Raw genomic sequence first — 14,357 nt, 5'->3', positions numbered from 1 at the left:
TGTCAACTATCCATTTTAATCAATCAATTCTAATATAAATAAAAGTGATGATAATAATTAGCATACTCTGGCTGGGCGCAGTGGCTCAAGCCTGTAATCCCAGCACTTTGGGAGGCCGAGACGGACGGATCACGAGGTCAGGAAATTGAGACCATCCTGGCTAACATGGTGAAACCCCGTCTCTACTAAAAAATACAAAAAACTAGCCGGGCGAGGTGGCGGGCGCCTGTAGTCCCAGCTACTCGGGAGGCTGAGGCAGGAGAATGGCGTAAACCCGGGAGGCGGAGCTTGCCGTGAGCTGAGATCCGGCCACTGCACTCCAGCCTGGGTGACAGAGCGAGACTCCGTCTCAAAAAAAAAAAAAAAATAATAATAATAATAATAATAATAATAATTAGCATACTCATAGCATAATAAATAGCATTTCATATGAGCCAGGTACTGTGCTAAATGCTGTACATGCTTAATCTCAGGGTAATCCTTTCCACAATCCTATGTCATAAATGTTACTATTCCTCCACTTTTCATGTAAAATTAAGGAATAATGGGGTCAGGTGGGCGAGGTGGCCCATGCCAGTAATCTCAACACTTTGGGAGGCTGAGATGGGAAGATTGCTTCAGGCTAGGAGTTTGGGACCACCCTTGGCAACACAGTGAGACCCATCTCTACAAAAAACTTTAAAAAAATTAGCAAGGCATGGTGGTGCATGCCTGTAGCTCCACATACTCAGGAGGCTGAAGCAGGAGGATCACTTGAGCCCAAGAGTTCAAGGTTGCAGTGAGCCATGATTGTGCCACTATACTCCAGCCTGGGTGACAGAGCAAGCCCCTATCTTCAAAGAAAAAAAAAAAAAATGAAACAGGAATAGAGAGGTTGAGTAATTTGCCCAAGGATGCAGGGTCTGAACTGAGAATTTACTGTACAAAAGAAGAGGTCATAGAAAAACTCTTACAAATGACTCTGATGCTTTTAAAAGCGCTCACCTTTGCCAAACAGGTCACTATTGCTAGCAAGAGTTAACTAGCTCTTCTTTTGCAATGGCCCTAGAGCTAAAGGCTTGTTCTTTGATTTCAGTGATGAATGTCTCCAGTCTTTGAAGATATGTTTGATTTTAAAGGTCATGTGAGGTTAAGTCTGGTAAGTGTTCAGGCTGAGTGGCAATGGTTTGAGTTATTAAAAGCAAGGGGTTCCCTTCGCTATGAATGATGGCTTTCTTAGTAATAATATTTGCCTAATTGGACAGATAATTCCAAGAAAGATATTATTGAAGAATAAAAGAGTCAGTTCTTGTCTTTGTAGAGCTTCTAATCAAACTAACTCTTTAAGTCAGTATGACTGTCAGTCACTGAAAATTCTAACCTTAACTTTCTATTTATTTACTTATTGAGACAGAGTCTCGCTCTGTGGCCCATGATGGAGTACAGTGGTGTGATCTTGGCTCACTGCAACCTCTACCTCCTAGGTTCAAGTGATTTTCCTGCCTCAGCCTCCCAAGTAGCTGGGATTACAGGCATGTGCCACCATGACCAGCTAATTTTTGTATTTTTAGTAGAGACAGGGTTTCCACATGTTGGCCTGGCTGGTCTCGAACTCCTGACCTCAGATGATCTACCTGCCTCAACCTCCCAAAGTGCCACCACATCCAGCCTCTATTTTTTTTTTTAAATAGTCAAATGGAATTATAGAGCCATCTATTCATGCTATCTCAAAAGACTATAAATTTTTGAGTCAAAAAGGAAATTTCCATTATTGTTGGCATTGTTGGCTGTGTGATCTTGAGCAATTTCCCTGAGTCTCTGTTTCCTTGTCTGTTAAGTTAGAATACTTCATAACTTTCTCAAGAGGGACTCTGAGAGGGAATTAAAACTAATGCCTTCAAGCATTCATTGTATAAAGGGAATCAATTTCTCTTCTATCATATAGAATGGTATTAGTTATGCACCATCCTTGGGGTAATTGACAAAACAAGTCACTCAAACCATTTCCTATGTTCTGTGGCTCAGAAAAAAACCAGGTACTACATGTGAAAGACTGCATGAGGATTCAATAGGATAATAAATAGTGTTTATTGTAGGGGTAAAATAGCATTTACTACTATAGGTTTAATAAATAGCATTTATTATAGGTGTCATTATAAGTGTAATAAATAGCATCATGTATGGCACATGGAAGGTACTCAGTAATATTAGTATTTTTCCTTTTCTACAGCAGTTTGGAAATTGGGCTGAGGTTTTCACTGAAGATGATAGCAGTGCCCTTCCACAGTGTGACTCTCAAGGCCAACTTCCTGGCGCCCATCTGCCCAGAATGACAATTTTTCCTATAAGGAGGCACTTCTGAAGAAGGAAAGGAAAGGGATGTTGACTGGCGTTCTGTCAGGCATTCCATGAACTAAGGGATCATGCTGGTGGCTTTAATGAATCTGGCAGCCCCATAGTCACTCCTTCTCCCCTGTATTTATCTGTTTGCCTATTCCACATCTTGACTGAAAGCTCCTTGAGGGCAGGGGCTAAGGACCAGTCTTTAATTGTACCTTTATGTCTGTAGTGACTAGAAAATATTAATATCTATGAGGCATTCATGACTTCATGGTTTCCGAGGAAAGCCAGAAGGTATGAAACCGGGACTGTGGAGCAACCTCTTGCTTTTCATGGAACTTCCAGCCTATGAGGCACTTCAGGGAAAAGAAGTTCTTCCTGGAACCCAGGAAGCTGAGTTCCTCACGTCTCTGAGCTCACAGCATCTATCTCATGTCTAAGATCCCTTCCACAAGGGCAGAAGAGGGTGACAGGAAGCCTGCATAATCACCCCCGCCAGTTCACAGGCAAGCTATGACCTCCAGAAGGAACAGGACACCTTTAGAATACTTTCTACCATTTCACAAGACTCTGGGCAGGAAGTTCTCTAATCTCAGGTCCCCACGTGACTTCATAGTCCATTTTTCTCTTCTCACATGTCATCTGGTCAAGCTTGACTAAAATTATCTTATGAACCACCCAAGTAAACCCTCGCCTTTGTCTCTTCAAATGGTGTCGATGATATGTCAATGTACACACACACCAAACTGATATAGTATCGCTAGCAGTGTTTCTTTAAAGAGGAGATCTTTTGGAAGGCAGGACACTCTACAATAAGAGCCTTTTGCTGTGCAAGGTTCAGAGCTGTTGCTGTGGCAACTCCCACAACCTCACTGAGTATCCAAATAAATAGTTTGTTCTTTTTTTTTTCTCCCTATGTAAGAAGGGGGAGGGGGACGATCGATGAGACTTGCTATCGGCATCCATTTGGAGTTCTGGAGTCAGTGCAAAAATTGAGGCTTCCTAAAACGACAAAGAAATAAAGGCTTTGGGAAAAGCCCACACCCCTCAAAGGCTGCAGATGGAAAATGGAAGGGAACTGTGTGCGGGAACCTTAGCAGGCGCCGTCGCTTTGAAAAGAAGCTCCCAGCAGCAAACACCCAGGCAGAAAGAAAGCAAGCTACGGGGTTCCGACCCCACATTCCGGCGGAGAGCTCGGGCCTCTCTGCGGGGGGACACCCAGCCTCCCCCGGCCTGCCCCCTACCCCACTCTCCCTCCTCCGCTCCCACCGCCGCCGTGTCTAAACAGCCCAGGATCTCCGGTTAAACAAAGAGAGTGGTATGCCTTAAAAAAAAAAAAAAAACTTTTATTTTCGTGTAATAGGTGATATGTGGAAAATTAATTACAGGAAATAGCACAATGAAAGGCAGCAGCAGCATTCGTCTTTAAATGGATATGGTCCCCCCCTTCTCCGCCCTTCTCCTGGCTCTTCCTCAGCCGGGCGCAGACAGACACCGCCCCTACCCTCCCCCCAAACTCTTTTATTATCAGTTGAATCACGTCTCGTGCCAAGCAAAAGGTCATTTCAGGTCATCTTGGAGATGAAAGGACGGGTAATGTATGTGAAGGTGCGGGAATTGGCAAGCCTCCCAAAAATATACATATACACATACATATACATATACATATACATATACATATACATATACATATACATATACATATACATATAGAGAGACAGAGAGAGGTGGGCAGCGGGGGGGGCGCGCGGTAGTGGGGATGTGAGAAGCGCCAGCATTCTAACAAGAACAGAGTGATGCCAGAAAGACGCAGGAAATGTTTCAAAGCATGACAAGCACTATCCAATCTGTAGCTAATTCCTTATAAAAATAAGAATGTGGCTTATAATTGTGAGATGCCTGGAGGGTAATTAAAGTTTCTAATTGTTCTCATCCAGAATCTCATTTTTGACCGTTCATCAGAGAGCGAGAGATGCCGCCCATTGCGAAAGTGCACGTTCTGGAAACGTGCTGCATCTGCGGGGCTTTGGGGACCATGCTCTGCTGGGGCAGAGAGGCGGGACATACCAGACTGAAAGCCTCCAACAGAAGGGGGTTGGGGGCAGAGGGTTGGCCTGGTCCAGTCACCCTCTTGAGGGGGATTTAACCACCAGGGTATGTGGGCAGTATATTTAGGGTGTTTCGGTAGCAAGCACAGATCTCTTTGTTTGGAGATAAGAAAAGAAAAAACCGAAACCAAAAAAAACTACCTTGCATAGAGTTGTTAATGTTTTCCCTACACAGTTTACTGGGTAGGGATGGCATGGTTTTTTATTTCTCTACTAAAAGAGACGCCACTACCTCCTTTGAGTTTGTAATTCAATGCCATTTCAATAAAGGCAATTGGTTGTCGCTCTCTCTGAATTCTTGCCAAGTGCATTTTCCCTTTTCTTTTCCTTCCCACTGCTGTATTTGAATGTCCTGTATTTGTCTCACCAATTTTTTTTTTCTAAGAAGCAAGGTCTGTTTTTGTTTTTTGTTTTTTTTTTTTCCCCAATAACGCAGATGCCAACAGCAATCTATCAAGTGAGTGGGAGGTTTGGGTAATAAATCGTTTGCTCCCAGATACGAAAAGTTTCTTACATGGAAACTCCCCCTATGGCCTCCGCTGCCATGGGCTCCGCTCCACTCCCTCTGCTTACTAGTCAAACTCATCTACCAGCCCCCATTCTTTCCACACCCAGAGCATTTCAAACAGGGAGGCTTTTGAGGCAACAAGTTAAAGGTAAGCTGATTATTGACAGGTTCTGTAATAGTAAAGCCAATGAGATTTGGTGAGATTCATCTGTTACCCCACCCGTCCTGGAAAATAGCTTTTTACAATGGTTATCATCTCAATGTGTGGCACCTGCTAGAGAAACCGGCCTCCATGTATGCCTATTCCCCAACTCATATCATTATAAAGGCATACTCACTGAAGTTATACTAGCTTCCTCATTACTAGAGTCATGTGTTTCTAAAGAAATAAGTCATTTCTGTAACTATTGTAGTTGCTAGCAGCAGAAAGCTCAACGTCCTGAGGGTTTAAAGGGAATAGACTCAGTTCTTGACAAAATGGTATTCGTATAGTTGGGGTGTAGGGAGGTGGTTATTGTGCAGAATGAAGGGAGGAAGGAATAGAGAGTAGTCCACAGGGTCAGGCAAGATACCTTGATTTAGCCAAAGTCAGCAGCTGCCTGATTAATAATTGAAGTGCTGTTGATACGTGGATGAGGATTGGCTGATGCTTACACCTGTCAGAGGACGTGGCATCCCCCAAGTAACCAATAAGACTTCTCAGGCATTCATCCTTTTCCATTGGTTACATGCACCCTGATGAAAAACCCCAAGGCAAATCTGATGATGTCGGCTGGGGCATGCAACTGTCACCTAGAGAAGATGGCAAGTTTCCTCTATTTATCGTTTCTGTTGAGCAGTATTATATTATACACACGAGCAAAGCAACAATATTCCATGTCCATATCTTGCTAGATCACCTAGAAGTTCCGACAAACTTAAAATACAGTCAGGCATTTCCCATGCCCTGCTGAGAAGGAAGAAAGAAAGGGATCTAGTAGTGATTAATCACTATGTATCACGTGATAGTCACTTTAAAACACTATCACTCAGTCCTCACATCAACTCTGTGGATAGTGTAATTATTTCATTCACTGACAAGGAAACTGACAATCAAGGTGAGTTGAGTAACCTAATTAGAGATCACCACACCTCTAACAAGGCAAGGGAAGAAAGCTCACATTTAGTGAGCACCCCTTGTTTCAGAGACTATGCTTAACTTATTACATATCTACTTTCAAATAACCCTATGCTATGCATAATATTTTCTCCATATTATAGATGAAAGTGAGATTCAGGAAACTTAAGTAACTTGTTCAAAGTCACAAAGCTGGTAAATGGAGGAGCTGGAATTCAGACTCAAACTAGTGTGACGCCCAAAGCTCATGCTGTTTCCTTGCCACTGATGCCTCAGATATTAGCCTGGGATAGAAGAACGAACATTTAGTTATCAGCCTTATTCCCAGTAGAATAATACACACTATGTCCTCAATCCCTATAAGCTTACCTCAGAAAATTTACCTTGGCACGTATATAAAGACTGTCCATAATCGGGCATAATGACAAAGTCCCATTTGTCTAAAGGAAACCATTGCAGACAGTTTCATGGAGGATCACAAATAATAAGCCTCTCGGTCTGATCTTCAAGTCACACCTCATGAGCGATGTTGGTTTGCTTAATGTTTCAAAGGCAGCAAAAGTGAAAGACAGGAAATTCCCAGGGCTTATTCTCATTTTAGCTTTTTACTATTAAGTCTAAGATTATTTCTGAATGTAATCATCAAATCTATCATTTTCAACTGATTTGACCATTTTAGTGTGTGGCATTTATTTACTCAATAAATATTAATTGAGTGCTTACTAGGCACCAGGCAATGTGCTCTGTGTTAACCATCCACCGGTGTTTGTGCAATTGACAGAGTAATGCTGCCATTCATTGTTTAGGGAACATCAGAGAAGAAGGAGAAAAAGAAGGAAGAGAGGGAGGATGGAATGAAGTGGGTGGATTTGGCAGACTAAACTCAGTCTGAGGTGCCTGCAGAAGCACCTGCTGGTGCTTCCTGATAAGTAATTAGAATTATGGGTCTAGCTTTCCGGAGACAATCTGGACTAAAAATATAGACTCAGGATGGACTCACATATGGCAGATGGTAACTCAAGTCATGGCAGTAACTGAGATCATCTGGGGAAACAGGGCAAAATGGGAAAAGAACGGGAGTTAGAATAGCAGAGACCAGAAGAACCTAATGTTTAAGGGATATTTGGGATCAAGTATGTTCCCCAATTTCGTATGTGGCAAAGTAGGCAACCCTTTTCATTAATTCGCTAATTTATCCAACCAGCCCTTCCCATCACTTCCTATATGTTAAGTGCTCATAATGCAAGCATGAGGAACATACGATTCCTTGCCTGGAGGGGATATAATAGAGGAAAATTCAAATATATTTATATACAAAGAGCTGTCCATATTCTTTCTGAAGGAAAAAAAAGAGATTGGTGAGACAGGCTCATAGTGGAAATCATTTTTTTTAATTAATGTATTTATTTATTTTTGAGACAGAGTTTTGCTCGTTGTCCAGGCTGGAGTGCCATGGCATTATCTTGGCTCACTACAACCTCTGCCTCCAGGTTCGAGCAATTCTTTTCCCTCCGCCTCCCGAGTAGCTGGGATTACAGGCACCCACCACCACACCCAGCTAATTTTTGTATTTTTACTAGAGATGAGGTTTCACCATGTTGGCCAGGCTGATCTGAAACTCTTGACCTCAGGCGATCCACCCACCTCAGCCTTCCAAAGTGCTGGGATTACAGGTGTAAGCCACCATGCCCAACTGATTTTTTTTATTTTTTATTTTTTTTACTTCCATAGATTATTGGGGAACAGGTGGTGTTTGGTTACATGACTAAGTTCTTTAGTGGTGATTTGTGAGATTTTTGGTGCACTCATCACCCGAGCAGTATACACTGCACCCAATTTGTAATCTTTTATCACTCATCCCCTTCCTACCCTTTCCCCCTGAGTCCCCAAGGTCCATTGTATCATTCTTATGCCTTTGCATCCTCATAACTTAGCTACCACTTGTGAGTGAGAATATATGATGTTTAGTTTTCCATTCCTGAGTTACTTTCACTAAGAATAATAGTCTCCAATGTCATCCAGGTTGCTGCAAATGCCATAATTTATTCCTTTTATGACTGAGTAATATTCTGTTATGAGTGTGTGTGTGTACATATGTGTGTATATACATACATATATATGTACATATATGATATATATATATCAGTTTCTTTATCCACTTGTTGATTGATGAGCATTTGAGTTGGTCCCACGTTTTTGCAATTGCGAATTATGCTACTATAAACATGAGTGTGCAAATATCTTTTTCGTATAATGACTTCTTTTCCTTTGAGTAGATACCCAGTAGTGGGATTGCTGGATCAAATGGTAGTTCTACTTTTAGATCTTTAAGGAATCTTCACACTGTTTTCCATGATGGTTGAACTAGTTTACATTCCCACCAGCAGCGTAGAAGTGTTCCCTCTCTGTTGCATCCCTGCCAACGTCTATTATCTTTTGATTTTTTGATTATGGCCATACTTGCAGGAGTAAGGTAGTATCACATTGTGGTTTTGGTTTGCATTTCCCTGATCATTAGTGATGCTGAGCATTTTTTCACATGTGTATTGACCATTTATATATCTTCTTTTGAGAATTAATCTATTCATGTCCTTAGCCCACTTTGTGATGGGATTGTTTGTTTATTTCTTGATAATTTGTTTGAGTTTGTTGTAGATTCTGGATATTAGTCCTTTGTCAGGTGTATAGATTGTGCAGATTTTCTCCCACTCTGTGGGTTGTCTTTTTACTCTGCTGACTATTCCTTTTGCTGTGCAAAATCTCTTTAGTTTAATTAAGCCCAGGCTATTTATCTTTGTTTCTTGTTTTGTTTTGTTGAGATGAAGTCTCGCTCTTGTCCCCCAGGCTGGATGCAATGGCACAATCTCAGCTCGCTGCAACCTCCACCTCCCAGGTTCAAGCGATTCTCCTGCTCAGCCTCCCGAGTACCTGGGATTACAGGCACCTGCCACCATGCCCGGCTAATTTTCGTATTTTTAGTAGAGATGGGTTTTCACCATGTTGGCCAGGCTGGTCTTGAACTCATGACCTCAGGTGATCCACCTGCCTCAGTCTCCCAAAGTGCTGAGATTACAGGTGTGAGCCACCATGCCCAGCCTTATCTTTGTTTTTATTGCATTTGCTTTTGTGTTCCTGGTCATGAAATCCTTGCCTAAGCTAATGGCTAGAAGGGTTTTTCTGATGTTACCTTCTAGAATTTTTATAGTCCCAGGTCTTAGATTTAAGTTCTTGATCCAGCTTGAGTTGATTTTTGTATAAGGTGAGAGATGAGGATCCAGTTTCATTCTCCTACATGTGGCTTGCCAATTATCCTAGCACTATTTGTTGAATAGGGCATCCTTTCCCCACTTTATGTTTTTGTTTGCTTTGTTGAAGATCAGCTGGCTGTAAGTATTTGGGTTTATTTCTGGGTTCCCTATTCTGTTCCATTGGTCTATGTTCCTATTTTTATACCAGTACCATGCTGTTTTGGTGATATGGCCTTATAGTATAGTTTAAAATCAAGTAATGTGATGCCTCCAGATTTGTTCTTTTTTCTCAGTCATGCTTGGGCTATGCAGGCTCTTTTTTGGTTCCATATGAATTTTAGAATTGTTTTTTCTAATTCTGTGAAGAATGACAGTGGTATTTTGATGGTAATTGCCTTGAATTTGTAGATTGCTTTTGGCAGTATGGTTGAAAATAATATTTAAATTGACCTTGGGTAATGAATAGGGTGGAAAATAAGAGAAATCTGACTCTGTATCTTTTACACAATGCAGATACTTAATAAACACTAACAATGGGATAGACCAAAAACATGCTAAGAAAAAAACAGAATATAATGGAAGAGTAAACTTGGGAACCATGCAAATGAGGTGAGCATGAGGATCACCAGGGAAATGTATAAAAGAAAGAAGAATGGAAACAAAGTTTTTTTTTAAAAAAAAAAAAAGAAAGAAAGAAAGAAAAGAATAACTGTATTCCTAAAAGAAATGATTTTAACAAGGGAAAAGCACTGGAAAGAGCAGTTTGCAAAAGTTTCCTTAGAATCCCAGGGAGGATAAAGCATCTAATTTCGAAAGTTGGAAACAGCATATTAGCCAAGGTTCTCTAATTTGGACTAATGAAAGCAAATTCGAAGTATAAGAAAAAAAAGTGGAGCCGTGGTGTTTGTTATATGAATGATGTGGTATCTCACAGAATTCAAAAGAAGGGATAGAGTTGGATCTCAGGAAGAGATTGAAAGTATGAACTGGAAAACCGTTAGGAAGCCAAGTCTGACTCTACCTCTCTATCTCTCATCCCTACCTCTCTGCATCAAACTTCTCCCTTTGCTAATAAACTTTCTCTGCTTCTCAGTTCACAAGTTAGAATTGGGTGCAAAACAGCTTGGGAGTTTGGATGTTCCAATTCCTCTCCACACGGTTCTTACTACATGATTTCTGAAACCAGATTCCAAATTAAAAGACAAGAAAATGCAATAGGCTCACTGTGGGTCAGCTCTCCGCCTTTGGCACAATAACATGGCTGGGAGACAGGGCACGTGATGGTAGAAATTAGACAAGCAGAGCAGAAAGAATGTAGATAGCTTTTTGTATGTAAATCTATTCTAATTTTCCTGTATGGCTTGTGGATTGGACATATACTCTCATATATCCAGCATATATCCAGAATATGCTCTGAAATTGTGACTTTGACCTGAAACCAAGCTTGTACATGTAACCTATCACAACAGGTATCATTTCCTTAAAAAATGGAAGAGTATAATCCTTTGGATATATACCCAGTAATGAGATCACTGGGCCAAATAGTATTTCTAGTTCTAGATCCTTGAGGAATCACCACACGATCTTCCACAATGGTTGAACTAGTCTACACTCCCACCAACAGTGTAAAAGCATTCCTATTTTTCCACATCCTCTCCAGCATCTGTTGTTTCCTGACTTTTTAATGATCACCATTCTAACTGGCGTGAGATGGTATCTCATTATGGTTTTGATTTGCATTTCTCTGATGACCAGTGTTGATGAGCATTTTTTCATGTGTCTGTTGGCTACATAAATGTCTTCTTTTGAGAAGTGTCTGTTCATATCCTTTGTCCACTTTTTGATGGGGTTGTTTTTTTCTTGTAAATTTGTTTAAGTTCTTTGTAGATTCTGGATAGTGGCACATATACACCATGGAATACTATGCAGCCATAAAAAGAATGAGTTCATGTCCTTTTCAGGGACATGGATGAAGCTGGAAACCATCATTCTGAGCAAACCATCACAAGGACAGAAAACCAAACACCACATGTTCTCATTTGTAGGTGGGAATTGAACAACAAGAACACTCGGACACAGGGCGGGGAACATGACACCCCGGGGCCTGCCATGGAGTAGGGGGCAGGGGGAGGGATAGCATTAGGAGAAATACCTAATGTAAATGACCAGTTAATCGGGATAGCAAACCAACATGGCACATGTATACCTATGTAACAAACCTGCACGTTGTGCACATATACCCTAGAACTTAAAGTATAATAATTTTTTAAAAAGAGTGGAAGACTGAGAACTGGAAGACTGAGAACTAACTGAACCACAGGATTAAATCAGGTGAAAGTAGGAGAAAAAAGATTTGTATTGAACTTGGCAAAATTGGTGCCTGAAGCCATGCTAAACACCTTATAATTTGTTTCACTGACGTTGATCACATTCAGAAAGAGCAGCTGATAGCCATCAAGACAGCAGGGCCAGATTTAGGGTGAGGCGAGTGAGGCAGGGTCATGTGAATGCAGGGCAAAATCCTCTATCTTTATTTATATTGTTGATATTTTGTTCATCATGGATTGTTATGTGAATGTCTACTTTTAAAATATTGCATAAAGTTATTATTTATCTTGATTTCCAAAGTCTTGGTGTCTCCTTAAGTTTTGCAGCTGGAGCACATGCCTCACTCACTTCATTCTCATCCACCACTGTGCTACACAGTTGGAAAAACATGTGATGACATGGACAGCACCTAGTATAAAGAGAAGTTTGAAAGAATTTAGAAAAGTCAACTTAAGGTTTATTACTGTCCAATGAGTGCACAGTGAGGGCACTACTGCTAACACCTACACAAGACACCACCATCAACTAGAGCTTTACTTTGGTGCAATTTTTGGAAAAAAGGAAACCAGATTTTCCATGATAAAGAAAAAAAGACAATAAATAAAAATTTTAAAAAAGATTTATAGAGCTAAAACTATAAAGTGCCTAAAGTAAAACATAAGATAAATCTTCGTGATCTTAAGATTTTTTATATAGGACAAAAAAATTATGAACTATAAAAGAAAAACCTGATAACTTGAAATTTATCAAAATTTAAAACTTCTGCTTTTCAGAAGACACTGTAAGAAAATTAGTTGACAAGCTACATACTAGGAGAAAATATTGGCAAAATTTATACCTGATAAAGAACATATTAGAATATATAAAGAGCTCTCAAAATTCAATAAGAAAATCCATTAGCAAAAAGTACAAAATATTTGAATATACATCTCACCAAAGAAAATATACATGTCAAATAAGTGCTGAAAAAGAGACTCAACATGATTAGTCAAGATTGGAATCAACAGAAACATTTTTTTTAAAAAAAACCTCGAACTCTACGGCAATAACACAAGAGGGGTGGTTAATATAGAGAAACCTTTGTTTGTATGTGGCTCTGGTGTTTTGTCAAAAGTGAACTGACTGATCATCCATATAGAAAACCCCAAATAATCTGCAGGAAAATATATGAGAACTAGTAAGTGAATTTAGCAAGGCTGCAAGACACAAGTGTTGTGGGTTGAACTGTGTCTCCCCAAATATATGTTCAAGTCCTCACCTACAGTACCTGTGAATGTGACCTTATTTGAAAATAGGGTCTTTGCAGATGTAATGAGTTAAGAACCTGTGAATGTGACCTTATTTGAAAATAGGGTCTTTGCAGATGTAATGAGTTAAGATGAGGGAAATTTGGACACAGAGACTAACCCAGAGGGAGAATGCCATGTAGCAGTAGAGGCAGAGACTGGAATGATGCAGCTACAAGAAAGGACCGTCAGGCATTGCTGACAACCACCAGAGGCGAGGAGAGAGGCATGGGACATGCTTCCCTCAGAGCCTCCAGAAAGAACCATATTTGCTGGCACTTTGATTCTGGACTTCCAGTCTTTCAGAACTGTGAAAGAATAAATTTATGTTGTTTTAAGCCCTCCAGTTTGTGATAGTTTGTGATAGCAGCCCCAGAAATTACAAGGTCAACATATAAAAGTTATTTGTGTTTCTAAATAGTAGCAATGAATAACTGAAAACCAAAATTTTTTAACATTATTTAAAATAGCCTCAAACTATAAAATATTTCATGGTATATCTAAGAAAGTGTGTCCAAAGTTCATGCACTGAAGACTACAAAATATTGCTGAAAGGTATTAAAGAAGACTGAAGTCAATGGAAAGATAAACTGTGTACATGGATCAGAAGGCCCAGTATTGTTGAGCCAATTCTACCCAAATTGACCTATAGGTTTAATGCAATCCCATGCAAAATTCCAGCAAGTTTTTAGAAATTGACAAACTGACTCTAATATTTATATGGAAATGCAAAGGACCTAGGATAAACAGTTTTGGAAAAGAAAAATAATTTGGAGGAATTACACCACCTGACTTCCAGACTTACTACAAAGCTACAGTAATCAGTCATTGTGGTAGATTATTGGCATAAGCATAGTCATATCGACCCATGGGAACAGTAATAGGCCTACATATATACAGTCAATTGATTTGCACTGAAGGAACCAAGTTATTTCAATGAGGATAGGATAGTGTTTTAAAGCCAAAAGCCTCTAAAACAATTGATATCCACATGAAAAAAAAAAAAAACAAAAACAAACAAAAAAAACTTCAACCTTGACCTTGCACCCTACACAAAAATTACCTTGAAATGGATTATAGCCATGAATTTAAAGATTTATAGAGCTAACTATCCTTCCTTGGGGTTGCGCTACTGTCCAATGAGTGCTTGGTGAGGGCACTACTGCTAATGCCTACACAACACACCTACATCAACTAGAGCTTTGCTTTACTTTGGTGCAATTTTTGGAAAAATAAAAACCTGATTTTCCATGACAGTAAAAAAAAAAAAAAACAATAAATAAAATTTAAAAATAATGTATATATCTAAATCTATAAAATGCCTAAAGTAGAACCTAAGATAAAATCTTCATGATCTTGAGTAAAGCAAAAATTTTTTATATAGGACAAAAAATTATGAACTATAAAAGAAAAAACTGGTAACTTGAAATTTATCAAAATTTA

General features: G+C 39.8%; 1 non-coding gene across 1 annotated transcript; it reads left to right on the top strand.

Moving 5' to 3' along the window:
- The first annotated feature begins 14,021 nt into the window (after nucleotides 1-14,021).
- LOC115896217 lies at nucleotides 14,022-14,146 on the top strand. The gene has a single exon (XR_004056139.1). It is a non-coding gene; the product is annotated as a U4atac minor spliceosomal RNA (small nuclear RNA).
- Nucleotides 14,147-14,357: the final 211 nt, after the last annotated feature.

The sequence above is a fragment of the Rhinopithecus roxellana genome, unplaced genomic scaffold (assembly GCF_007565055.1).
Source record: "Rhinopithecus roxellana isolate Shanxi Qingling unplaced genomic scaffold, ASM756505v1 contig6099, whole genome shotgun sequence".
NCBI classification, from domain to species: domain Eukaryota; kingdom Metazoa; phylum Chordata; class Mammalia; order Primates; family Cercopithecidae; genus Rhinopithecus; species Rhinopithecus roxellana.
Note: the sequence above shows the minus strand (reverse complement) of the source record. Positions and strands in the feature narration are given on the sequence as shown.